Below are 25,229 nucleotides of genomic sequence, written 5' to 3'. Positions count from 1 at the left end.
TAATTTACAGGTATCTTGTGACAATTACAATTTAAAAAATTGTTTTAGGTCATCCAGTGAAAACAACTATAAAAGTACAAAGTTTTTCGTTAATAGATAATCATTGTTGACCTGGCTTTGTTTTTGGCAAGAATGGAGATATCAATAAGTTCTCATCAAAAGATTAATTCAACCACTCAAGTAGCTCAAATTTGTGACCTAACCTTCCATCCATGACTGTGTCCCCTTACACTGGGTATTTTCTTTACTAGCCTGCTCAACACCTAGAGTAGAGACTCAGATTATTAAGTATACACAATAACATATTCAAATGATGGATGATGCATACAATGTATACTTTGGTATGAAAGTGAGATTCTTTTTCATGTTTGCTTTTTTCATATAGTGAGAATGACTCCTGTTGCTCAGCTGTTTCTTTTGAAAGCAAGAGTTATATTTAGCTTTAACTCTCTTTCACACAGTGTATGAGGAGCTAGATTCACAAAAGGCCATGGGTGCCTAACTTCCACTTTCAGAACCTAAATCCCAGAATCATACCGCACTAGGATTCACTAAATCCCTGCTCAGTTGCCATTGGCCCCCCCAGGTAAGCTAATTCATTTGGCACCTAAATTTTTGCAGTAAAAGTTCCCTAGATGCCTATGTTTGTGCCTGTGTGCATGCACACTGCAGCCTCATTCTCAGTGTCTGGGCACTTAATCCTCAGGGCAATGCACTAATGGGGGGAAGATTTCTCCACCTAACTCACCTGTGGGGACCAATCCAGTAAGCAGGTCCAGATCTTGCTGACCAGATCGCCGGCCCCCAGGCAAGATGAAAAGTGCTGGGAAGGGGAGACAAGCCTTCCTCCTAACTTTTAGCTCATTGGTTCGGGTACTCAGCTGGGATGTGGGAAAGCCCTGGTTCAAGTCCCCCCTCTGCCTGAGGGAGAGAAGGTATTTGAACAGGTATTAGCCACCTCTCAGGGCTATGGGATATTCTGATATAGGGACCCTCAGTCTCTCCTGTTGGAGCTATTCCATTGTGGATAAATAATTTAAAAAATCATTGAGCCAAAGAGACAGTGCAAACATGAGAGTGAGTCCTGGCGATTAGCACACTCACATGGGAGGTAAGACACTCAAGATCCAGTCCCCCTGCTCTATGGTTTTTAAAATGATTTATCCACAGTAGAACAGCTTCAACAGGATAGACTGAACCCTATATCAGAATATCTCAGCACCCAATGGTTAGGGCACTCACCTAAGAGGTGGCAGATCCAGTTCAAATCCCTTCTCCCACTTAGGTGGAGGGGAGACTTGAACCAGAGGTCTTCCACATTCCAGGTGAGTACCCTAACCCCTGGGCTAAAAGTTAGGAGGTAGCCCTCCTCCTTCAGCGACCACTTGCAAAATAGCATGGGCACCTAACACCCATAAGAATTCTAAGCAAAGGGAGGCGTCTCCCTCCAGCCTGGATTTAGGTGCCTATCTCCCTGACAGGGGCAGGGCTTAGGACACACCTGTTGCCCTGACATCTCCCAGTGGCTAGCTGAGGTGATTCCCTCCCTCATGTGCTGGCTTTTGTGAATCCCATTCTGAGAAGCCATTCTCTCCCACTTCATTATGTAGGAAGACGTAGGCACTGAACTCAGGCTTTGTAAATCCAGTGATTTTCTAGGATGCTATGCCTAATTTCCTTTGTGAATCTAGCCCAACACACACACACACACACACACACACACACACACACACAGATTAACTAAGCAAAGAGGGCTGTGTTTAGGTCAGACCAATTTATATATAATTTGGGTCAATAATGTAAAAGTTTGAATAACTAGTATATGGCTTGTCATTAACTAAATCAAATGGTGCCCGGTTATTCAAACTATGTATTATTTACACAACACTGAAAAAAGTTAAGCTTATCCCTTGTATACCTACATGAAAAAAAACTTTAACAATAGATGGACTATATCATCACAAAAAAAACTACTGTTGGTTAGATTTTCAATTAGAATGTGCTGAATGTAGCAAAATATGTAAAATGTGCTGAATAAATAACAAATGTTTCTGACCCACAGAAATTAGCATCAAAGGACACAAATAGGTACACAGTATTCTTATTGCAGCATATGAAATTATTAGAAATTTGAGGCATATTACCACCCTCTAGTTTCCACAGAGGCTTGAAGCACTAACATTGTTTTCCTTTAAGTTTGTTGTGATGAAGCTAAATTTTAAGAACATCTGGCAAGCTCTGGAGTATCCAACAAAATGTTGGTGTTCACAGTGAACCAAAATAGGGAAAGTCAGTCACAAAATAAAGGCTTCTTCCCTCTAAAAAAAATATTTTGGGAGGGGGGGAGAACAGGACAAAGAAATCTTGCTTAGCTTTGTTAAGAACGTATTATCAACAGTTTCAATCTAAATGAACACATTTTCTGTACCTCGACACCTTTATTGAAAGCAATAAAAATAACCATATCTTATCTATAATCCTGAATATTTACTCAGCTTTCATTTATACCCTATTTATAAGCAATAAATGACTATTTAGCTGTGCATGCATGCTTTCATGGTGTGAATTACAATTATGAATCTCATTCCTCCCCTTCCAAAATATTTGTTAGTCCTTTTAACATTATATATGTTGTTTCCCTTAGCTGAGAGATGTAAATTGCTTTTCAGAATCCTTCTCTTTTTATCCAACACTACTCCCTCCAACCCCATTGCTACTCAAGCTAGGAGCATAATTGAAGTAGGAGAATTAAACACTGTATATGTATCTGATCAACTGGAAAGTCATGAAATAATGATTTTTTCTGCATTTTTCCTGAATTCTGTGTGTGTGTGTGTGCGGGGGAGGGGTATTTTGGAAAGTCCTCTTGTGAATTGGTCTCAAAACGTGTCAGTTTAATTACAGGACTTCTTACTAAAATTGTTCCTTGCTATAAAGTAGGTAATTTAGACCACTCACAGGGACAATTGCTTGGTCATACCAAAAATAATATACCTGTACTTCATATTTTATTGAATCATGATGATCAACTACACCATTACAAAATGTATTTGCTGACACTCTTTACAAACTCGTTCTCATTCTAAAGAACTCCCATCTTTCTCACCCCCAGAAGGACCTCAGGGTTCTTAAGACCCTTTTAAATTTAGGTTAAATTTAGGTTTGGCTTTTTCTGATTTATTTCAAAAGTTCACTGCACATAGATAGGTTTTATTTTTTTATTTACTTTGATTATGGATGAACTGTGTTTCTCCTCCCTCATTCATTCCCAGTTAGAGCGGCATATTTTTGAAGCTATTAACTGTCAGATTATTTATTTTATATAAATGCAAACAACAAAGATGTCTATACAAGGGTCTGGGTGGTCTAACACATTATTAATATTGTAATATAACCCCAACAGCATTAAAACTATCATTTAGTTAAGAACTCTGCCACCAGTCACCTACAAAGAAGCTCCTGTCCAGCCCTTCATCATTTTTGGAACACTTACCATACAAAAGTAGAGGGTCACTAAATCTAGGCTATTCTGGATAAAAAAAAGATTAGGAACATCAGGATGCTCCATCAGACTTCTGTGGACTTTAAATGGCCACTGACTAGACCTTGTAAATGCTGTCAAAGTATAGAGTTTTGAAGATATTAAAGGACTGATTTTCAGAAGATAGTGATTTTAGGTGCCTCCATTTTTTTTTAGTCCTCAACTTGAGGCACCTTCCAGGAAGCTGATTTTCAGCGGGTGGATGCTCAACACTCTGTCTCTATTTATAGTGAATGTGAGGGAGAAAAAATTTCAAAAGCTTTCAACCTGCAAGAGCAGAAAAATCAAGATGCATACTATTGAAGACAAAGAGGACAGCATATGTGATGAACCTCTGTTTATTATTATATGTCATGTAGGCTCAGCTAAAACAATAAGAAAACAATGGTTTAAAATGCTGATGATGAACACTGACAAGGAACCAGATAAGAAAATCTTCTGCCAGACTGTTGTGTGGGTCCACATAGAATCTACCAATCTCATTTATAATATTACAATACAAGATAGGAATTGAGTTTCACAAAACAGTGGAGTCAAGCTAAAATTACTTGATGATTCTTCTATGAAGCCCTTAGGCCAATCCACACTAAACTGTGCATATATCACCAACTGAGAGCAGATGAAATCATTTATACTTTTATTTCTGAATACCATACAATAATGTGAAATGATTTTGCCCAATTGCTAGCTCCACCTACTGGCACTGCCTTACAAGCTTTAAAGTAGTCTTCTTCACATTCTGTGACCTGAACAATTCAGTGTCATAGTCTTTAGATCACCCTATTTCCCCATATTTACTATTTTTACATGCTCATATTATTTTGCCTTAAGTACTGTCTTTGCATTCTGATAAAAAAACAAGGGCTAGTTTCTCTGCTCCTGTTCTGGTACCACTTAAGCAGTGCAAAGTGGCTGGAATCTGGAAGCAGCTGGCCAGTTAAAAAAATTCTCAGCTGGTGTATCCTATGCCAACTGCCTCCTGCTCCCTAGTCAGAAGGTTACAATACGAAGTGGTGGGAGAGACAAGAAATAGAGGTATTCCTCTGATTCACCAATTAAAGGGTGACATATGGCCCCTTAAGGCTAGCTGTCATAAGTTACAGCAGTCTAAAGGTCCTTCACTTTCCCCGAAGCCAAGCAGACTAGTGTAGGAGAGAATATAGCATTAAGTATGAAATTGGAGTTTAGTCTCTAACTTTTGTACTGACAGGCGACCATGCAAACTTCTTTATACAGCTGCCAAAATACCTCAGTCATAGACTTGCACAAAATCCATGTCATACCAAATCCTCATTCTTCTCTATGACAGAACCGCAAATTGTACCAAGTTATGGAGTTGTTTTAAAATATGAATCAATACCTAGGAAAGTCAGGGACAAAAACAGCAATACTTTTTCACCTGTGACTTATCATGGGATTTGAACATAGCTCTCCAGAGCTGAAAAGGTAGTGCTTTCTTTCACATTCGCTGTAGCAATTACCTTCCATGATCCTATGTTTATATTTTCCTACAGTCCAAGATGCTAGAAAACAGAAGATTTACTTGTTTTTGTTAGTTTGTTTTGTTTTTAATTTACAATGGCTCAGATTAGGTGTCCTGTATCTCAGTTTTCCACTGGGAATTCTACCTCCATTGCGGCAGCAATGACTTGCTTAATTCTACATTCTGTGGGTTTTTTCAGAGTAATGGGGTCTGGGTTTCAGCAGACGATATTTGTAGTTCTGTGCATCCTGACTTGTCTGAGTTAACAGTTTCCTAACCTGTTTTTCATTTGTTTGCTGGCATAAAGCATCAAGAACCTAACTAAGAGGGGATACAATAGGTCTGTAAAATCTTGACTGGTGCGGAGAAAGTGAATAAGGAAATGTTATTTACTCCTTCACATAACACAAGAACCAGGGGCCACCCAATGAAATTAATAGATAGCACATTTAAAACAAACAAGAGAAAGTACGTATTCACACAACACATAGTCAACTTGTTGAACTCTTTGCCAGGGGATGTTGTGAAGGTCAAAAGTATAACATGTTTCAAAAAAGAATTAGGTAAGTTCCTGGAGGATAGGTCCATTAATGGATATTAGCCAGCATGGGCAGGGATGCAACACCATGTTCTGAGTGTACTGAGCCTCTGTTTAGCAGAAGCTGTGAATGGACGACAGGGGATGGATCATTTGATTATTACCTGTTCTGGTCGTTCCCTCTGAAGCACCTGGCACTGGCCACTGTTGGAAGACAGGATACTGGGCTAGATAGACCATTGGTCTTATAAGGTATGTCCATTTTAATATTTTTATCCAATGCCCATGAAAATCAATCAAAAGACTCCTACTGACTTATGTGGGCTTTGGATCCAGATCCACATTTGTAGGTTGCACTGCAGTTCTATGGGCAACAGTAAACAGTGTGAGTTACTCACTGAATTTTTGAGCTTGCTGGAAATGTTGCACTAACACACCAGCAAATTATGAAGCATTTGAAGAGTTTTATTAGGCTAACTGCTGTGTGCATCAGTGCCAGTACTATAGTATAACAGTGTAAATATCTTCTAGCCATATAGGGGATCTTCTTATACCACTAACAACCAGCAATTCTGAATGAGAAACTTAAGTTCAAGAATTTTTTTGTGCATACTTTCCTGTAATTCACAAATAGTCTTTTTTTCTAGTAAAGCTTTGCAAGCCATTAATCTGCAACAAGAAACAATACATTTGGCTAATTTTTGTAATCTGTAAAATAGACTTTACGCTGATAGACAGAAAAACACTGAATGCTAATCCACTAGCTACATAGTAATATGATTCCATTTGAGTTGAGACTGAAACCAACAAATCTGGTACCACAGCATACTTTTTGTCCCTGCTTATTTAAATCACATACACTTTATAAAACAAGCCTCATCATAATATTATTTTGTGCAAGCCTCCTTCCACACTTCATGGATCATTTTTGTTCAGACTCTAAACCATTTTCCAAGATAACTTTTGTTGCCCAAGATAGGAAGGAGCTGCATCAAACAAATAACTTAGAAAATATAAAACACACAAGTAAATATAAATAAAGATGCAAAAAAGTTAGAGCATAATCTGCTTTAGCATCTGTTTTAAAAGAAGCACCTTCCTGCAATAGCTCCTTTAAGGCCAGATTCTGCCACCTGAACTCACAATGCATTGAAAAGAATGGGAATATTTGTGAGTTCTGGGTCTCAACCAAAGCCCAGTGAAATCAATGGAAATCAATGGAAATGTTCATTGATCAGGCCCTATGCTACTGATCAATGTAAGGATGGGAAAATCTGGCCTGAAATATTATCAGGGAAATGTGGAGGACTAGTCACCCTTACTATAAAACACAATTGTAGCTACTCTTCTTGGGTTACTAGATTGCTGATTTTTCCTTAACTAACAGCCAACTTTGTTGTAGTTTTGTTGAATTTTTTTCCTGTGTACTTTGCACAAGATTCCTGGGATATTTTGGTGCTTCCACTTCTCAACAGCAATATGAACTGGAAGTGCAGAGATGCTTGTAAAAATGAAGGACATTTCCTGATCAGTTCTTATATTATCTGAATTTTTGTGCCCAACCATTGAGGCAATATCAAGGACCTAATTATAAATCCTAATTATAAAACCAGGAAATTTAAGGACAAACACTAACAATTATTCATCCCATTGTGCTTATTAGTTGCAGGCATCTCACCCCAGTACACATCAGTAGCATTACCATTATTTCCATAAATAATGCACTAGTAGGCTCATCTGTTTTGCTGCCATTCATTCAATTCACCTTCTCTGCTATCACCATCCTGCTAACTTGCCAGTTATGATGGGTTAGGACAGTCCTGCTACTAGATTGGCAGGTAAAATCCACCTAGGAATATCATTCATGAGCTGAATCATTGCTAGCTGTAGTAGTGGACCAATGAAGTAAGAAAAAGGAATAAACAGAATGTGACATGGACTTTTGAATTACCACATTGGAAACATTAAAGTAGGAAACAAAATGGAGAATTTTACTATTTGATAGGCAGTGATTTAGTTCAAAATTGAAATATTCCACCTGAATCAGACACCATTGTATCTGGGAGTTCTGATAAGCAGAGTAAAGACAGGTTCAAGCCAGAGTTCAGAACAAAATCCAAACCTCTCCTAACTTAGTGTTGCTAGGTTTGTGAGGTTTAGTAGAGGATCTTTAGAGAGACAGACATGAGCTGTGAAGTTCAAATGTGAATCTTTATCCAGGTCTATACTTCCCTAAAGTTCCAGGGTGGTACCGGTGATGGGTTCATAATGTTTGTCTATAACTGTTGATGCTAGCCATAATAGTTGTTACCTTAGTGGTACTAAAGAAACACAAGTAGCAAGTATTACACTTTTGGGTAAACTCTGTTTCTTAGTCAGGAAAAAAGGTTAATTCATTTGTATTATTTTTTCGTTATTTTGTCTCAAACAGAAAGGTGTAAAGTTTTCATAATAGATTTGTTGTCACCTTGCTAGTAAAGCACCTTTTCCCTGCCTTTTTAGATCTGTTGTCAGTATACTCTCAAAGTAAGCTACAGTACTATGATTATCCAGTAAAGAGTCCTTGTTTATTCTTTGATCTTACTACTTAACATATGACGAACAAATTATCTTGTTTGTAAGTCTGAGTTTTCCATTTTATATATTTTCTTCTTACTTATCATAAATGTCTAATGAATAGCATCTGGCATCCTCTCTTTATGGTTTTTGTTTCATCCCTATGTAAAGATGTCACACATTTAATATTTTGAAACATCTGTTCAATATTAAAAAGTTCTAATATATGTAGTAGGAGACCAAAATTTAAATGCAGTTTTCAAACAAAATTACAGCATCTATTGAACTGGCTTTGCTTAACAGTCAAGTGTAATGAGGGCTGGGCCCAGCTACATACTGAATGAGCTAGGTATAAGGTACTGTGGAAGCACCTTAGAGTCTCTCATTCCTTGCCCCCTAGAAATCTGATTTTCCCCCTTTACTTAGGCTCCCCTCCTTCTCTTACAACCTCAGTGCAACTTCTCTACTAAGGCTTTGTCCACACTACAAGGTAAAGGTGTGATTCACAATTTGCATATATGTACTCGTGCTAGCTCAAGGAGAGATAGCATGAGTATAAACAGTAGTGTAGCCAAGGTAGCGCACACAGTGGCAGAACGGCTTAGCTGTGCCGAGTATGTACCCACGGGGTTGATGGCTACTACTGCTATTTATACTTTCGCTAGCTCTCATTAAGCTAGCATGAGTATGTATACACAAACTGGGAATCACACCTCTACCTCATGATGTGCACGTAGTATAAGAGCATAATTCCACCACTCTCATGTACCTTAACTCCATTAGTAGTCTTACTGATTTCAGTGGCATGGCTCATGGAGTAATTGTGGTGGAACTGCGACCACACTGGGGCTCTTAAATAAATAAATATTGGACAAGGTATCCTTTCAAGTCCTCTAGGATTTGGTATTTTATAAACAGGCAGCCCAATTTCCAATAATGGAGAGTGAGGAAAATCTATAAGAGAAATGTAATGCCAGAACAAATTTAATTAATATCCTGAAAACTGTCTTCAGATTTTGTCTGGCTATAGGGTGGCTGGTGCTATAGGGTGGCTGATCTTTTACCACAGTAGTCCTAATCTCATATATTAAACCACAAGTGAAAAATTAGTTTTGGGATGAAGATTCTCCATCCCCATTTTTACACATTACAAAATGCCTCCCTGCTTGAGAAGGTTGACTCAAGAGAGTCACAGATTTAACATAGCAAGGCATTAGACTTATTGCATCTTATAGACATTATGTGTTTGGGGAAATTGTAGGGTTTTCATCAGTAATAGAAAATAATTTTTTTAAATTGATGAGATAATTTCGCTATTCTCTCAGTTTGACCATGTACAAAACACTAATTCTAATCTCACACTAGTGTGCAGAACGAGTAACTTCAGTAAAGTTCTGTTCAGTAAAGCATCACATCTCTGTAAAAATCATCATAATAATGTGGTGTTCATGACTAGGATGATGGACAGGCTTTTTATATTTAAGGAAGTTGGCTCTTCCACCAATTGTGTCACAAGACTTTCCATTTCATGATAAGTCAGTATGCAAAAAACAGAAGCTGGAAATATGAGGTACACTTGCTGATAAGGAAAAAAGGAAAGAATGAGGTCAAGTCTCTAGAGCACTCTGCTAATGCAGCATATAAAAAGCCTGGTCAGGAAAAAAAAAATACAGAAATCAATGAATGCCCAAGGGACTGCATCACAGAATCAACAGGTGTCAGATAACCCATCAAACAATATCATTTTGCTTAATAATTTGCCAGAGGAGACAAATGAGGTGATGCTGTCTATGCTGTTTAACCAGTCCCCTGGTTTGATCATAGTACATTCAGTACCTGGGAGACAACACTGCATTTGTGGTGTTTGAAAAAGAGAAACAGGCAGGTGCTGATGAAGAACAGGCAGAGAGAAGATATTCTCCAAGGACTGATATTATTAACTCATGCATGAAAGTGACACACACCCAAAAATAACAGCAGTGGTAGTTCCCCTAAAAGGGATTCTGAGGGTTATTTTATTTTAGTAGAACTATGCAAAATACTGAATACACTATAAAACTGGCACAGTTCACATATCTGATAATTTTTACAACAAAAAATGTTATATTTCACTATAGCAAAGAACACATTTCTAGCAAAAGAATTTCACAGGTAAAAATCTAGATCTATTTGTATTCAACACTGAAAGGAACAGAGTGCTACCACACCTCAGAATTGGCAAGCGTAAATGAGGACATTGAAAACTCCATTGTCAGTCACAATTTATTACTGCACATCAGTGCAACTTGAGTACAAATTTGATTAATGCCTTTACTTTTTTTTTTTCTATGCTAGTCTCTTTCCTTTCCTCTTTCCTATACATTTTGTATAGCCAGGATCCTGAAATCTAGATAGCAAGAGGAAAGAAAAGGTATTTTTCACAGAGGAATTAATCTATTTTCTAATTTGAGCCCACGTGGGATATTGCACAGACTTAGCATTATAACAAGCATTAGTAGGCAAATCTTAACAGTGATCATCTATTCTTGTGACAAACTAAGCATTTCTTATAACTAGACAACCATCTTTCAGTACAGAGAGCCCAGATTTGGTTACCTAAAAAGGAGAACCTCTTAGACCTAAGCTGGAGTTTGGGTATGAGACTGACTTACTATTTCTGGTGAGTTAGATGTATGTCTGTTGAACTTTTGATATCTGTTTTTGGTTTGTCAACGTTTAACTTCAAGCTGAGTCAAATGAACAAGTAGTACTTTGGATCTCATTACTGCATATCTGAACACTGTGTAAACCAGAAATAATGGCTCAGTTATACTACATGGAGCCTTGTTTTTGGATTTTTAAAAAAATATTATTGTGCATCCAGTACGTAATGTTGCTTCTGAATACTGTAAGCAGATTAGTTGTGGACATAAAAAGAACAAAGACAGTACAAAATATAAAGCGAAACTTCCCCAACCCCTCAAATATTTTCTCCCATTTAAATATTTGTTTTAGCTTTTATTTTTAAAATCTATTTTCTAAACTTTTTGTTCTTTAAACAGTCTGATATCTCTGATACAATACATCATAAACATCTCTTTGGACCTTATTCTCACTTACCTTAAGGGCCCTTCACACTAGTGTAAATGGCCTTAAACCAAAAGTAAATTGTCCTATTTTAAGCCTTTTTATAAAACTCTGGAAATATAAAGGGGCTTTAGTGTGAGAATCAGGCCCAAGATGCTTAATGTACAAATGTCTGAAAATGGCTACACTTTTCTAAAGGTATATTTCAAAGGAGATTTTTTTCCAAATGTTCTCATGCTTTCACAGCTCAAGAAACATACTTGTTTTCCAAATAATAAGTTAATTCTATTAAGTCAATAAGAAGTAGGGTGACCAGATAGAACTGTGAAAAAATGGGACAGGAGATTGGCGGGGGTGGGGGGTAAATAGGTGCCTATATAAGAAAAAGTCCCCCAAAATGGGACTGTCCCTTTAAAAACGGGACATCTGGTCACCCTAATAAGAAGCATCTAATAGATCAGGGGTAGGCAACCTATGGCACACGTGCCGAAGGCAGCACACGAGCTGATTTTCAGTGGCACTCACACTGCCCGGGTCCTGGCCACTGGTCCAGGGGGCTCTGCATTTTAATTGAATTTTAAATGAAGCTTCTTAAACATTTTAAAAACCTTATTTACATTACATACAACAATAGTGTAGTTATATATTATAGACTTATAGAAAGAGACCGTCTAAAAATGTTAAAAAGTATTACTGGCACGCAAAACCTTAAATTAGAGTAAATAAATGAAGACTCGGCACACCACTCCTGAAAGGTTGCCGACCCCTGTAATAGATGTTTGGTAATCAACAACAACAACAAAAACTTACCAATGACAAGGAAGAAGTTTGATATGGTATGTCATGTTGCAGATGACTGTAACTCATCCAACCTGCAGCTCATTACACCACTCATTGCTGTAAGATTTGCCATAACCACCAAAATCTTCAAAAACAAAAAACAAACATTCAGATACTGAGACAATAGGAAATAAAAGTTTCTTATTAAATGTATTATGTTAAATCTCGCAGTTGCTTAAAAACATCTTTCAAAACAGTTACACTATAACCTATTTGATTATTACCATCATCTGGCAGGAAACTTACAAGTAGTGTTATGCTTAAATATTTCATTTACAGTTCTTTCCGATGTTTGTTTTTAAGATGACCTTTCAGGATTCAAATCCCTTTACTGTTGTTTATTTGTTTTTAAATAATTGGTTCATAAATCAGTGTTCTTCCCAAGACATATTTCAGTTTAGACTAATTTATCCTGATCTCTTTCTGTTCTTTTCCTCAGGAACGTAAACAGCAGAACTTACTGTTAAGGCTCAACATTCGTATATGTAAACTAAATAAAAAGTCCATAGTTGTATGCAAGGGGAATCCTCAAGTACCTAGGAACAGAGCTGTGCAAATTTGCTACAGCTCATCCAAGGATCCAGCTCCAAAACAACATATAAATAATCATGAAGTGTGCACAGAAGCAATGGTATGTGATCGCTCTGTAACAGCCCTTCCTTTAATCTCCATACATGTGGATTAAAATATTTTGCTTCTTAAAGTTTGTTTGCTTCACTGTCATTTTCTTTTCACTATTTTGAAATAAATTCAGCTCCCATGGAAGGTGACAGACTGAAGATTGATCACAGACCAACAGCTCCTCACCCACATTTCTTGTACAAACAGATCCAAGGAATGCAGGATTTGGCCTATTCTAAGGCCACTTCAAAATGCCTAAATGACTTTGAGAAAAGGGATAAGAGGATTTTCCAGTCTCCATGCCCATTCCTTGGTGCCAGCTAGTACTAACCGCAATATGGACACTTTTTGCCTAGAAACTGAACTAAGGATATAGAACAAGGTCATATCACAGATACCACATAAGAATCATGAATGGTTACACACATTTACGGTCCATTAAATAAATGTCAGATGGAAAAAATACTAAAAATATTTGCCTTTACCATTTACAATCTATATACATGTTGTCTTTAACAAGTAAAAGCTCATATGAAATCTGTTAAAAGTACTTTTTAGACTTGTCTTTTCTATAGTGGTATGTATTACCCACGCAGTAAGCAATACCTTCACCATAGTTTTCACTCAACATTATACATTCAAAAGCATCTTCTGATTTACAGGAATAGAAATAGAAGTGAATACAGTAAATAGTCATGTGAACTATGAATCAGTAGCTAACAGGAATACTCACATGATTAAGAACAAGTCACTCACAAGAATGAAGATTTGTAGGACCAGACTCACAATCTCTACATCTGAGTACCACAGTAACCCGATTCAAGAGTACTTGTGCTTATGTTTTATACTATTTTAATATCTCAAAGACATCTTTACAGAGTCAAAACCCCATGAGAATCTGGTCTTTCCATGGTATTTGCACTATACAGGAGCTGAAATACCATGAGAAGACCTCACTACTCCTGAATGCATTCAGAAAACAAAATGAAATGAAAAATGAACTATGTAAACATAAATACCAATGCAGAGAAGCTTTTATTAAACAACTAACAAAAAGCACTTTCATAAGGGAGAGGTTTGTTTATTGCATAATTGCAATTTATTAAATATGAGCCCATTACTGTTAGTAAAGCAATTAATTTCATTTTTACAGAATGCTTGAAATACAAATGTTTAAAAAAAATAATGTATCAAAAAAGTCACTTGTAGTCAAAACATTGTTCTGTCTGCTAGTTAACATACACAGAGGTGAAATAAGAACATAGAATTTGAGAATTGCTTTCACGTGTTTCATGTATAAAAACAAAGTAATACACAGAGCCACATGAAAGGGAGACACTTCTGCACAAAAATTATAATCCAGCCATCAGATCTGCAGGGGTAGATTCTAGTGCCTACAGGGAGCTCCAGCAAGCTCAACAGACTTCCACATGGCCACTGAAGTCCAGAGTCAGACAGTCTCCAAGGCAAAGGTGAAGCTGTATCTTGGGCCTATTCTGGACAATTTTGGCTTTGTTCAAAAGGTGAAACAAATTTTAGACTCTGCATACGACACCTCCAATGCAAACCGAATGAAAAATTCAAAAAGACAAATGCTGGACTGTCCTCTACAAAGACAAGTATAGTAGACAGAATGTGATGAAGCAACTGATTTAGTTTCATTTAAAATGATCATCAGAGAAGTTATTTCATGCTAAAATGATCATTAATGATAAAAATAGTCTACAAGATGTTGTCTATAAAATTTATACAACAATTTGTCCTGGTATATGTTCCAACAAGTATCTTGCACTGACAATTAAGTAGAAACCCATGAGCATTTTGTATGCGTTTCACAATCAATGAAATGACCTTTGATTAGTTAATTTCAAGCATTCAGCAGTGATACAGACAACATTGGTGAGTTCTTTGCATGTTCTCCCTCTAACAGTTAACTGATAACTATTTTCCAAGCACATCCAAAGAACATGGGTAACAAGACATGTTATTCACTCAACCAGTCATTCATTCATCCAGTGCTATTCCCAGTACCTGAGTATGTATCTGAACCAAAACATATATATTTGGCCACCTGATGCATCAGTTTTTATTCACCAAAATGTAAAATCAAAGAAAATAAATATATGTAATTTTGATTCCAATAGGTCTGAGCCAGATTAAAATACTGGGGTTTTGAAAATTAAATAAATAATAATTGGAGATATACCAATCTCCTAGAACTGGAAGGGACCTTGAAAGGTCATTGAGTCCAGCCCCCTGCCTTCACTAGCAGGACCAAGTACTGATTTTTGCCCCAGAGCCCTAAATGGCCCCTTCAAGGATTGAACTCACAAACCCTCGGTTTAGCAGGCCAATGCTCAAACCACTGAGCTATCGCTCCAGATGGTATCATTACTGACATTATATTTCTTTAATAATCTTGATACAGGAGGAGTAGGTGTTAAAATAAACTATGGGTACACTGCAACAAAGATACAGCAGATAAGAAGTTGCCAGCTATTGGTTGTGGAAATCCAAAAACACTGTGTGCCCATGTAAAGTGCTTAGCAACTTTTTTTTATGAAAATGGTCTGCATTAGAAGCTTTTTTAAACTATTCAATCATTTTTAAAATCTCTGATGCTCTCTTGCTATATATATATATATATATATATGATAGATTTTCTAAGTTCAATCCCAATTTATTAAAAACACATGGAAAAATAGCATATATTGCTTCACACAGCAAGAAAGGAGAATGAATGAATTCATTAATTAACTTGTCCCACTGATAATGAACAAATCTGGAGCAGATTAAAGTTTTGGCCCAAGTCACCAATTATTCATATAAGACCACTGCAGTTTTCTTAAAAGTAGCTTATGCCAGATTTTGTGGAAACAAAAATTCACAAGAGCCTCAAAGGATGCATACTCAATACATGATTCTGTGGCTTCAAGGATTTTACACATTTTCTAACTGGTCCATATACAAAAAAACCTGCACTGCCACACACTGTGCAAATCTAAAAAATTCTCTGGAGGACAGAGTCTTTAAATCAACTGTACGATTACACTATAACACGTATAGATAGCTATCTCACCTTCTTATCAGTGAAAGCTAGAATATAGATATACTTCACTGAAAAAGCATTCCAAGAAAACTTTGTTACAAGTTACTTAGAAATAACTTCATAATTGGGTCTAAACATTGCATGTAGCTGAAGACCATAAGAAAAGTGCTCATATAAATTATGACAAAGATTGAAAATGTATGCATACCTATTGATAAAGTAAGTTGTAGGTATAGTACCATAAGTACTATAAAATGTATGTGTGTAAATATATATTTTAATTACCAATTACAGAATATGAAAAATGAGATGGAGAGGGAAAATAACAGATCACAATCTCTGATCCAGAGACGTGGCTTTTACTCACTATGTAAACCACAATTCATACTTACGGCACTATCAACAAATGTTAAATAATGGGACCATTATGAAAAATTATACATACAAGGGTTGCGCGCGCACACACACACACACACACACACAAATGCAATGTTTACCACACAGTATTATCAGAGATAACACAGGTTCAATTATCTCAGATACCTCTGTGCAGTAAATGTTTTCATTTTAACCATTGTATGCATTTTTTTTTTTACATATTCTCAGTAGTAGTAGTATTTATAGAGTCATAAGTGTCACTCCCTCCTTCCTCCAAACACCTCCCCAGTTTTCAGGGAAGTGTTTATTTGACTAAAACTCAAAATTTTCTGTGGAAGAAGGCTCCATTTTCTGATAAGTTCTATCTATAAAGAATACAGTAAACTGCGACCTGAAAACAGACAGCTAGTGAGTTATGATTACTGCTTCTGAATGGCTAAGAATTGGGCAAATTCTATTATTTTGTTATCTTCTCTCCCGCTAAACCCTTAGTCTGACTTGGGTGCTTATATCAGCCCTCTGGTTCACCTTGTCTTTTAAACTATGTTAACTGTTTATGTAGGGACAGTGATTTTCTACATATTTGTGCAGCACCTAGCATAATACGGTCCCAGCCTGGTTGGCTTCTAGGCACGACCACAACACAAGTGTTAAAAAAAAATCCACCACCACCAAGAAATGAATGTTTTATCAATTTTAAATGTAAGTATACATATTTTAAAAACCATTCTACAATATACAATTAACTTCAACCCTCAAGTCTATACAGTTTTAGCAATAAGATGAATTAACTAGAATGGATGATGTGTGACAATGTGTGGAAAAAGGGTCGCTGGCTGATCAAAGGGTAACTATCATTCAAGTTAGGTTTCCAGCACGAAATCAACTGCTGAGAGATTGAAGAGCGTAATATTGTATCACATTTTCTCTTTCCAGAAGAAAGGAATGTTAATAGAAAACGTGTAATGCATTTTCAAAAAACCTGATTGTTCAGCTATATCTTCAGTACATATTATGTACTGTATGAAGCTGAATAATCACAGTGATTTAGCTAACAATGCTTTCCAAGTTATTGTTTCTTTTATCTGTCTAACTATAAAGGAAGAGGTGGCCACTGATTCAGAGCACTATCTTTTTTCCTCCTCAAATCAATATATGGCAATGTCTCTACTTTGTCATAATAATGCCTTAGTGATGGAAAAGAACCGGCCTATGTGAAGTCAAAGGAGTACATTTTTAACTGGGCCAAAGCTCCACTCAGTGTAATGAGTGTGAAGGGAGGAGTGGGATAAGGGAGTCACCTCAGGCAGGCAGTAGTGGCTCTACAACACTGCACCATCTATTCCTTGCACACGTTAGAGCAATTGAGGACTTGCTCTAATTTCCACCAGTGATACAAGAAACCTGAAGTCATCTGTTATTCCGCTCTGCCTCATCTATGATACCCAACTCCTCTCCATGCCAGAGGTGGTGAGGCTGGTCTTACCACCTCGGTCAGCTTTATACCAAATTTCCTCTCTACAAAGAAAATTCTTTGATGGCCATGTCCCACCAGAATACAGCCACTTTGCACCACCTAAGCAGCAGAAAACAGACATAATAGACCAGTATATATATATACACAGACACACACACATACACACGGTGGTTTCCGTTGTCTAGCAAAAGTGGGCATTCATATGTTTAATGGCAGTTGCATGCATTTATATTTATTTTACTCAAAAGAATCAGCTACTGTACATGACCTCTCCCCTATATTCTGTTGATTATTCTGGAATGACATTCAAGAATATCCTGTGCAGCTACTGATATTCTCGTGGTTTTTACTATAAATAAGCAACTTACCTGAAATCAATACCCCTCAGCTACATTCATGTGGATTTGGAGGCAGTCGGGTCATGTGTAGAAGACGAGAAGGAAATGGTGAAAAGCTAAAGCAGTATTTCTACTATAAAACATTAATATACACTTATGTTATTAAAGTGAAAGAAGGAAGACAACTAGAAAGTGATGTATTTACTCTTCCAGGGCTAACCATTACTAAGGTTCGAGAACAAAATACAATACAAGTGTCTCGGCATCCGCCTAGAGAGCAACTAGTATATTGTCATTGAATTGGGGTTAATTGACAATAAATGTCTAAATATCTGGAACACACTGAAAATATCAGCTCTACTGGAAAAAAGAGAACTTTTTTTTAACATTATATTGTAATATCTGCCTGGGAGAAATAAAGCTGAAACAGCCAGCTTCCTCATGGCAGTTCCTTCTTAATGCATGTCAACTTCAGCCATGTGCACTTGGATTGAGAAATGCAGGGATGATTCAGATTCTGTTTTTAACTTTCTCACTAGGGTCACTCATTCTCCTCTTCTCTGCTATGTAGGGCACCGAAATTGGTGCAGCAAATACCCACTACACACACTTACTGGGATTATGAAACTTGAAAAGGAGCTGGAATTCTCAGGAACAAGAAAAGAAGAAAAAAATGGAAGCTTCAAAATCTATTTGAGTTACTGGATAAAATCTTATTGTATAAGGTGAGGTATACTGTCAGCCTATTGACAGTTTAAGAGAGAAAATGGGACAACAAAAAACTAAAGTACGTGCCAGGTGCACAAGTCTGAGATAACACTAAAACAAGTGCACAACAGTTGCTGGAAACTTTAGCTTCCTTGGTGCTCATTGACCACTGCCATAGAGAAGAGTCACATGTGCTTCCCAGACAGCACATCTTGCTAGGCTGGCCTGTAGGGAGTGGAATGCACTCAACTCCTATGGGTATTGAGTGTCTCACTTCACTAAATGACTCTACCAGCTGATTAATGAATTTAATGAATAGCACTGATGGACTTCCTCAGCCAGAAAGTTAGTGGAAATATTAAGGAACTTGCAGGTGGAGGTTAAAGCTAATAAACATTAGGGGTTCTGATAGCACTGTAGATGACAGCTCTGCAGAAAAGATGATAAAAAATAAGGAGAGGCGGTCAATGTGAAAAAAAAATCACAGATCAGACCAACATTTTTTTACTTAATTCATGTGAATTTAAACATACAATGATCCTTATTGTCTACATTATAAGGGATGATTTAGTGAGTAAATGAAATATAAAGTGCAACTTTACCAACATTAAATCTAGGTTGGTTATACACTAGCAATTCATGAGGCTGCCAGCTTAGAAAGATAGCTTTGGGGGAAAATTAAGAATTCGAGTCAGGGGACACAAGTAATAGAAAATGGCTCTGTCTCTTGGGGATAGGGAGCCATCTGGCTCATTTATAAGAATATTCTCTCCAATGGGTCAAAGAACAATGGAGATACTGGCTGCAGAATCAGCAACTTATTTCCTTTTCATTGCCAAAAGAATAGTACTGGAAGTGGCATCCTGAAAGTAGGAAGGAAATCAGAGGAAATGAGGACAAAAAGGGATTGTTTACAGAATGTAAACATATTTCTCTTTCTAGGAAAACAGACAGCAAAATACCTAAACTAAAGAGCAATTTTGCTGTGAAGTTGTAAAAGTTGTAAAAGATATAAATTGGCTTTAAAGTTTAAAATAGGTTGAAGGTAAACAAATTTTTTGTCAATCGACAATAAATGCAAGCCTTCAAATTGCTAAAAAAATTAACCTAACAGATGTTCTCACTTATTAAAACACATCTACAAAAAACACAATACTCAAATCACATTACTGATTTTATATAACCCATAAAACTAGATTTTTAAGAATGTATTTTTATTACATTGTAACACACATCTCATTTCAAGTTAACCCCAGGCAATGAGAAAAATCAGTATCCCCTCCCCCACAAAATTAACATAATGCTCTGCTGACCAAGATGTTGGCAGCCAAAACTTAATGTACTCCTCTGCACTATGCTATTATAGGGCCTTAGAATGTCCTATTTCAGGCATTAAAAATATATAGGGAGTATTTTTTCTACTAATATGATAAAAACAAGATAAGAAATTCTGATAGTGCAGTATGTACTGTTCTCTGCCCTGCCATGTGGTTATTTTATTAGCAGTAATTATGAGAATAAATTACATATAAAAACAATTAAAGTAAGATTAAAGATTTATCCTAAACCTATGAAAGCTATGACCTAAAAGCTAACACTTAAACAACCTCATTAGGGCTAAATATTGAAGAAGCTTCCAAAAACAAGCAAGAGGATACTGCATATGAGATGATACTTACAATATAAACAACATTAGATAAGAGTCTGTCTGAAATGCATATGATTTCTGCTTTATTTTACAAAAAATGTGGCTACTTCACACATTTATTAAGAAACTTTTTCTTTAAATATAGTCATTATTACATATGCTTTTATTATAGGTGGCGCAGAGGGATATGCACATTAATTAATTTTGCCCAATACTTTCAAGTATGAAACAATTTCAATTACAGCAGAACTCAGAATTACAAACACCAGAGTTACAAACTGACCAGTCAACCACACACCTCATTTGGAATCAAAAGTACACAACCAGGCAGAAGAAGAGACAACAACAACAACAAAGTATATACAGTATGGTGTTAAATGTAAACTACTAAATAAAAAAATATATACAGAAAGCAGCATTTTTCTTCTCCATAGTAAAGTTTCAAAGCTGTATTAAGTCAATGTTCAGTTGTAAACTTTTGAAAGAACCTTAACGTTTTATTCAGAATTACAAACATGTCAGAGTTATGAACAACCTCCATTCCTGCAGTGTTCGTAACTCTGAGGTTCGACTGTACTTATAACTTTGCCAAATTTTAACTCTTTGGTGAGAAGATTGCTATACCTGGAATCTGATTTTTTTGGAAAGTTTTAGCAAAAATGGTTCAGATATTTCTAGGAGTTAAATTAGGGAAAATATGTTGTTTAGCCCTCATTAATGAATTGGTTGTAAGAAAGTTATTTTTAGCTCTAATGCTGCTACACTTTGGAACAAGTACTTGAAATTTGGCAATGGGGTCTGCCTGGTGTCAGGAATGTGCCTTTTGCTTTTTCTGTGAAAAACTTCCCAAATTTGTTCAAGTTACAAAATAAAATAAAATAAAATCCCTATTTGGACAAGCTCAGGAGAGACTTGCTAGATTTTGGAGGCTTAACTGCTTAAAGATCTCATCTGTACTGAGCATGCTTCAGCCCCACACAGCTCCTACATTTGTCGCATACAGAGTGACTGAACAGGCTCCATCTAGGGGAAACAGGTCAGCAAGGTTTTCCCTGCAATTGCTGCTCCATAGACTCATAGAAGATTAGGGTTGGAAGTGACCTCAGGAGGTCGTCTAGTCCAACCTCCTGCTCAAAGCAGGACCAATCCCAACTAAATCATCCTAGCCAGGGCTTTGTCAAGACGGGCTTTAAAAAGCCACTAGACACCTGAACAGATAGCTAGAAGACTCTCTCTTGAGCTCTCAGTACTTCACTTCAGGGTGCCCAGTCAACAAGGAGGAGGAGGAGGAGAAACTAATCTGAAAACACTGAGGTGTTAGGAATCGTGGGGGAGGGGTGTCTGGGGAGGAGATTGCAGGAGCCAGAGGGTGGTGAGAAGCAGAAGGGGAAAATGGATCAGTAGCCAGAAGTGGGCAGAGGGAGCAGAAGGGGACTGGTGGGCAGCATGTGTTGGTTTGAATGGGTTGGCTGGAGAGAGAGAGAGAGAGAGAGAGAGCATACCCCCCTCCAGAACCTGGAATTTAAGCCCTGAATATCAGCCACTCCTCTGCTGTCAGCAAATAACTGTGAAACCCACTGGCAAACTGTGTCTTGTCTTATCCTCTAGTGCCTGATCCACATATTCAACCTACTACTGCTACCAGTTAATCTGTTAGCTCAAATGGAAGAGTTTAGAGCTAAAAATCCAAATCCTATTGATGAATCAATCTGGGGCTCAACATAGTTGTATGTGACAGAAGTGCTGTTTGCTTGGATGTTGTTTTTTCCAGTTTGCTTTAAAAGAAAAAAGAAAAAAAAAAAGAAGAAATGAGAAATTAAATCTCCCAAAACTATATAAAAAAAAAGAATGTGAAGGTTGTGAAGTCAAGCACTCAAAAGGACTGTGCAATCTTAATTCAGCCTCCCTTTCATGTATGCATTATGATGCAGCTTTTAACTACATGATCACATACTTTTTTTTTTTTAAACACAGGAATCCAGCCTCAACTAGTAAATGGGATAGTACCCTTTTCTGGTATCGTTTCCCCCAGTCCTTCAATGTTCCCTTCTGCCCGGGACATCCCAAATTCAGGTCTGAGGGAAAATGAATCCTACTGAAAAAAAACTATACCACTTGAGTTAGGTGCCATGGGATCTTTGGTCATGGGTTTCAGATTTCATGGGATGTTTTGGTTCCTTCCCTGTGCCGATCCTGTCTTACAATGTGTCTACCTGCTGGCTAGCCCTGTAGCTGCTCAACAGGGAGCCAAACTTCTATCAACTTCTGAGGCAGACTTCAATTGCACCTTCTCCTACTCCCTTGTAATGTTGTCCTAATTATGATTCAGTACCTTCACTTTTAGTAGTATATAACTTTGTGATTAAATTGCCCTTCTGACTGACGTATCTAAGGGTACGTCTACACTACGGGACTATTCCGAATTTGCATAAACCGGTTTTGTAAAACAGATTTTATAAAATCGCGTGTGCGTGGCCACACTAAACACATTAAATCGGTGGTGTGCGTCCATGGTCCGAGGCTAGCGTCGATTTCTGGAGCGTTGCACTGTGGGTAGCTATCCCGTAGCTATCCCATAGTTCCCGCAGCCTCCCCCGCCCCTTGGCATTTCCGGGTTGAGATCCCAGTGCCTGATGGGGCAAAAATCATTGTCGCGGGTGGTTCTGGGTACAGCCTCACCCCTCCCTCCCTGAGCAGCAGACAACCGTTTCGCGCCTTTTTTTGCTTGGTGAACTGTGCAGACGCCATAGCACAGCAAGCATGGACCCTGCTCAGCTCCATACCGCAATCGTGAATGTTTTAAACACCTCGCGCACTCTCGTGCAGTCTATGGTGAACCAGGACCTTCAATCCGAGGCGAGGAGGAGGGGGATACGGCAGCGCAGCGATGACAGTGATGAGGACGTAGACACAGAATTCTCTCAAACCGCGGGCCCCTGTGCTTTGGAGATCCTGATGGTAATGGGGCAGATTCTATCCATTGAACGCCGATTTTGGGCCAGGGAAACAAGCACTGACTGATGGGACCGCATTGTGTTGCAGGTGTGGGACGATTCCCAGTGGCTGCGAAACTTTTGCATGCGTAAGGGCACTTTCATGGAACTTTGTGACTTGCTTGCCCCTGCCCTGAAACGCCATAATACCAAGATGAGAGCAGCCCTCACAGTAGAGAAGCGAGTGGCGATAGCCCTGTGGAAGCTTGCAACGCCAGACAGCTACCGGTCAGTCGGGAATCAATTTGGAGTTGGAAAATCTACTGTGGGGGCTGCTGTGATGCAAGTAGCCAAAGCAATCACTAAGCTGCTGCTACGAAAGGTTGTGACTCTGGGAAACGTGCAGGCCATAGTGGATGGCTTTGCTGCACTGGGATTCCCTAACTGTGGGGGGCGATAGATGGAACCCATATCCCTATCTTGGCACCGCAGCGCCAGGGCACCCAGTACGTAAACCGCAAGGGGTACTTTTCAATGGTGCTGCAAGCACTGGTAGATCACAAGGGACGTTTCACAAACATCCATGTGGGATGGCCAGGGAGGGTTCATGACGCTCGCGTCTTCAGAAGCACTACTCTGTTTAAACGGATGCAGCAAGGGAATTACTTCCCAGACCAGAAAATAACAGTTGGGGATGTTGAAATGCCTGTCGTTATCCTGGGGGACCCAGCCTACCCCTTGATGCCATGGCTCATGAAGCCATACACAGGCAGCCTGGACAGTGGTCAGGATCTGTTCAATTACAGGCTGAGCAAGTGCAGAATGGTGGTGGAATGTGCATTTGGCCGTTTAAAGGCGCGCTGGCGGACATTACTGACTCGCTCAGACCTCAGCCAAACCAATGTCCCCTATGTTATTACTGCTTGCTGTATTCTCCACAATCTCTGTGAGAGTAAGGGGGAGACCTTTATGGCGGGGTGGGAGGCTGAGGCAAATCACCTGGCCGCTGATTACGCGCAGCCAGACACCAGGGAGATTAGAAGAGCACACCAGGAAGCGGTGCGCATCAGAGAAGCTTTGAAAACGAGCTTCATCAATGGCCAGGGTACAGTGTGACTGCTGTGTTTGTTGATGAACACCCAACCCCCTTGATTGACTCAGTCCCTGTAAGCAACTCCCCCTCCCCCTTCGAGTACAGCTTACTTATGCAAATAAAGTCACTCATTTAAAAAGCATGAATTCTTTATTGATTCATTATAAAAAGAGGGAGAGAAGTAAGGGTGTGGTTTGGGAGGAGGATAGGAGGGATGGAGAAGGCCATTAAAAAAAATCACAGTAACGACATCCTTCTGGTTGGGCTGTCCACGGGGGTGGAGTGGGCGGGTGCACGGAGCCTCCCCCCACGCGTTCTTACACGTCTGGGTGAGGAGGATGTGGAACATGGTGAGGGTTGAGGGTGGTTATACAGGGGCTGCAGCGGCACTCTGTGATCCTGCTGCCGTTCCTAAAGCTCCACAAGACGCCGGAGCATGTCAGTTTGATCACGCAGCAGCCCCAGAGTTGCATCCCGCCACCGCTGATCTTCCTGCCGCCACCGCTGATTTTCCTGCCGGTCTTCCTGCCGCCACCTCTCATCTCTGTTGTCCCTCCTGTCCTCACGTTCATCCCTCCTGTCCTCACGTTCACTGGCCTCTTTCCTGTAATTTGAAACCACGTCCTTCCACTCATTCAGATGAGCTCTTTCATTGCGTGTAACTTCCATAATATCCGAGAACATCTCATCTCGCGTCTTCTTTTTCCTCCGCCTTATCTGTGCTAGCCTTTGGGATGGAGGAGGGATAGTTGAAAAATTTGCAGCTGCATGAGGGAGATAAATATTTAGAAAGATACATTTTACAGAACAATGGTTATACTCTTTCACAGTGAACAGCACTATTCACCTAGCACATGTGATTTCCCTACAAGGTCGCATTTTTCATCTTAATAGTGAGTGCTTGCAGCTCTGGAGTTACAGATCTCACAGACACAGGTCCAGGCATCAGAATTCAGCTTG

The 25,229-nt window shown here is 38.6% G+C and overlaps 1 protein-coding gene across 2 annotated transcripts in view; it reads right to left on the bottom strand.

Annotated features, from left to right (window-relative positions):
• The window catches only part of CHRM3 (cholinergic receptor muscarinic 3), a 340,041-nt gene that overhangs the window by 305,330 nt on the left and 9,482 nt on the right, over positions 1 to 25,229 (bottom strand). For both annotated transcript variants that reach the window (XM_045011685.1, XM_045011691.1), the window contains exon 2: positions 11,995 to 12,109. The gene's annotated coding sequence lies outside the window, so the exon portion shown is untranslated. The remainder of the gene's footprint in view (positions 1 to 11,994; positions 12,110 to 25,229) is intronic.

The sequence above is a fragment of the Mauremys mutica genome, chromosome 3 (assembly GCF_020497125.1).
Source record: "Mauremys mutica isolate MM-2020 ecotype Southern chromosome 3, ASM2049712v1, whole genome shotgun sequence".
Classification (NCBI taxonomy): Eukaryota; Metazoa; Chordata; order Testudines; family Geoemydidae; genus Mauremys; species Mauremys mutica.
This window is presented reverse-complemented; position numbering and strand designations above follow the sequence as displayed.